General features: G+C 42.0%; 1 protein-coding gene across 6 annotated transcripts in view; it reads left to right on the plus strand.

Moving 5' to 3' along the window:
• Positions 1–3,948, plus strand: part of ICA1 (islet cell autoantigen 1, 69kDa) — a 203,924-nt gene that overhangs the window by 158,302 nt on the left and 41,674 nt on the right. The gene's annotated exons all lie outside the window — the stretch shown is intronic.

Genomic DNA, 3,948 nt, shown 5'->3' on the forward strand with positions numbered 1-3,948 from the left:
GTGTGGCAGCGGTAGTGAGGTTGGCCCAGGATAGAACATTGTTTCGTTCTGCTGTGCATGGGGTCGCTATGAGTCGGTTCCGACTCGATGGCACCTGACGACAACAACAACAACAACAACATTCAATTAAAAATAACACTTTGAGGTTCTATACAAAAAGTATAATTTATATGTCAGGCTCTTTGATACTTGAAAATGTAGGAACCTTCGTTTCAAATCTGGAGTAAAATTCTTTCAATCCCTTAGGCACTTCACTTGAATGGGATGCTGGATAAATGTTTCTGATTTGACTGTTCCGTAATACTTCTTAACTTGTTGTGGAAGTTTAAAGACCTAGATTCAATATTGGTTCTTCCAGTTAGTAAATGAATGGTTTTAAGCAAATTACCTTCCACATTCAGAAAGTCAGGAATACATACAATGCTTTCCTGAAACAGTTTAAGTGAGGATTAAATAGTGAGATATACACAGTGCCTAACAGAGAATGAGCACTTAAGACATCTAATTCCCCTTGTTGTTGTTGTTGAGTGCGCCGTCAAGTCGATTCTGACCCATAGCAACACTGTATAGGGTTTCCAAAGAACTGTGAGCTTGAACCACCGACATTGCAGTTCAAATGACTTTGCAGTCTGACGCATTAGCCCACAGTGCCACACCAATTTTGAGTGCTTACTGTGAGTCTAATCTGTGCAGAAACATTATCTTAGTTAATTCTCACATCACAAGAAAGTGAGACCCATCATTACCGACTGGTGAGCATAGAGGTTCCCTATCTGTCTTTGTCACCATACTACTCCATCTATTTCCAAAGAGCATCTCTTTTCATATACTAGCATACTTCCTGATGACCAATTTTCCACCTTATTTTAAAGACATTCATTTGTCTGTCTTGCTTTCGATTGTGCTTCATTTCTTTTTCTTTAATTTTATTTGTTTTTTGTTCTGCAGTACCAATGAAGAGTACCTTCTGATGCTAGATTAATAGTGTTCCTTCTATGTAGCTGCTGCTGTTGTTGTTATATGCCGTGGAGTTGGTTCCAACTCATACTGACCCTGTTAGGTGATATTAAGTCAGTTCTGACTCATAGCAATCCTATTTAGGGTTACCAAGGCTGTAACCGTTTACTGGAGCCGTAAGCAGGGCAGCTGGTGGGATTGAACTGCCGACCTTGTGGTCCAAGGCTTATCCTACAGAGTCACCAGTCTTCCTTCTATGTTTTGTGTGCTGTTGAGTCGATTCTGACTCATAATGACTGTGCATAGGGTTTCCAAAGAGCGGCAAGTAGGTTTGAACCACCAACCTTGCTAGCGGTCCAGTGCTTATCCTACAGTGCCACACCAGGACTCCTTTAAAATTTTATATGTGCATGATGGGTAGAGAATATGTGCTAAATACCCATAATTGTGTGGCTTGTATATATCATTGTGACCTCTATTTTTAATTCTTCATGTGTCAGTAATGATATGTTCAGCATCTTCTAAGCATGCCTTGCTATTATAACCACTTTTATTTCCTTTTATACACAATTATTTATTTGGCACTTTCATATACATAACGTATCATTAATGGAAAGAAGCATAAGAAAATTAAATGTCATAATTAAAGAATTGGAGAAAATGTTACCAGTTGTCAAAGTTAAACATTAAATTAGGTTATTATATTAGAACTGACTGCAGGCCTTTCTCTGTGACTTTTGTTTTGCCGAGTAGTTTTGCTTTCATTCAGTCGAATGTTGCTGTTCCTTTTATTTTCCTAATACAGGAAGTAGTAACTCCCATTAGATATTAAGCTGTTTCCTTTCTAAAACACTTTTGCAAACTTAGTCTGCATGCTTCCTCTGTCACATCGGTCTTATATATTGTGTATACATGTGCTTCCTGAAACCATTTAAGCGCTGATGGAAACTGTTAGTATGTCGATGTAGCCTCTAACACAAAAAAGTGGTTACTTAGGTGAAGAACAGTCCTCTGCAGATAACCTTTCAGACTTCCATGGTGCTGTTCTGCTGATTTTCACTAATGAAGGGCCCGGTGGGCTTGGGGGTTAAAAACAAAATACTTTGAAGTTCATTTTTGGGACATGAATTTGAATGTGGCTTCCATCAGTCAGTGATTGGAAATAGTTTTACCTTCGGGCTTCTATCCCTCTGTAAGCCTGTATCCTCCAAAAATGTTCTGAGGCACCCCTACTCCTCCAGAAGGCTCCTGCTTATAGGCACTACTCAGCTCACCTGCTTTACTGGTCAGCTCCTGGTTCTGCAACCGTCTGTGCTATCTTGTGTCGTCTCTCTTCTCACTTCTTTCTGAGCCCTCACCAGAATTGCCTTTGATGTCCTTCATTCCACCAACCATCTCTTTAAGTCAGACTAGGCTACAATAGTATATACTGGGTGTCCTTGAAGGCACTGTGGTAGTGTAGTGGTTTTTAGTCAGGCTTCTAATGTCAAGGTAAGCACTTTGAAAGATAAGGCTTTCTGCTCCCACAAAGATTTACAGCCTTGTAAACCCTATGCAGGTTCGCTGAGTCAGAACCCTCTCCATTGGCACACCAACACCACCAGCAGCTGTCTTTGAGTCAGTCCTGACTCATAGCAACTGAGGCTGTAAATCTTTACGGGAACAAAAAGACTCATGTTTCTTCTGAGGAATAGCTGTTGGATTTGAACTGCTGATCTTGCAGTTAGCAGTCCTGTGCTTATCCTGCTGCACCACCAGGCCTCCTTTGTTGTTATGTGCTATCAAGTTGGTTCCTACTCATAGTGCCCCTGTAGAGGGTTTCTGAGGCGTGGCTGGTGATTCTGCACCCACAACCTTGTAGTTCACAACCTTGTGGTGAGTGCTTATCCAACAGCACTGCACCTAGGCTTTTCTATTGTCCCTGAATTAATTCTGACGCATAGTGACCCTATGATGGTTTCCAAGGACCATCTGGTGGGTTTAAACTGCAAACGTTTTGGTTAGGAGTCCAGTGCTCATCCAACAGTGACACTCCAGGATTCCAGGCTTTTACTATTAGTAACCTTAAAACAATGACAGTCTCTCTCTATAATTGTAAAGTGCTGTTGAGTAGGTTCTGACCCACAGCAGCCCTGTATAGGGTTTCCAAGGAGTGGCTGCTGAGCTGACCTGACTCTATACACTACCCAAGTCCAAAATCGCTTGCACATTTCTGGTATCTATTAGAATAGTGTGCCTCTCCCAGTATCAAATTCTGCCTTATTTATCTAGTGCTGTTATAACAGAAATACCACAGCAGATGGCTTTAACAAACAAATTTATTCACTCACAGTTGAGGAAGCTAAAGTCCTAATTCAAGGCACCAGTTGCAGGGGAAGGCTTCCTCTTTGTTGGCTCTGGGGGATGGTCCATGTCTCCTTTCCACATCTCTGGGTGTGGCATCCCTTAGAGACCTCCATATAACATGGCGTTAATCTTCATCCCTGTCTAGGAGGTACTCAATGCTGAGTCCCCAGGTCCACAGAATTCATTCTGCTCTAGACCCTTTTCCTGATGGGAATCAGATACCTCTTTATCTGCTCACTTCTTTCTCCTTTTATCTTTTGTAAGATAAGAGGTGATACAGGCAAACCCCAGGGATTCCACCCTTACATTGGATCAGGGCTGTGACCTGAGTAATCCTTTTTTTTTTTTTTTTCTTAAATGATTTATTGTGAATTATGTGACAGTTTACATGGGAGAACATTAGCCTCACATTCATTCTATCGTATATCGTCTCATTGCCATGGTTACAATTCCCTCCATACAATCCTTCCCCCGTACCCCCCAGGTCTTCAGCACACACTCGCTCTCCCTCTCTGGGTCTAGAGTCTCCAGCTGCTCCAGAGCTCCACATCATCATCTCTGGCTCCATTTCAGGCATCACTGCTTCTCTGGGTAGGGTCCCGCTCTCTGCTCTTCTTCCTTGATGGTCCTAGGGACCTCTGCTCC

The sequence above is a fragment of the Chrysochloris asiatica genome, unplaced genomic scaffold (genome assembly GCF_000296735.1).
Source record: "Chrysochloris asiatica unplaced genomic scaffold, ChrAsi1.0 scaffold00010, whole genome shotgun sequence".
Lineage (NCBI taxonomy): Eukaryota > Metazoa > Chordata > Mammalia > Afrosoricida > Chrysochloridae > Chrysochloris > Chrysochloris asiatica.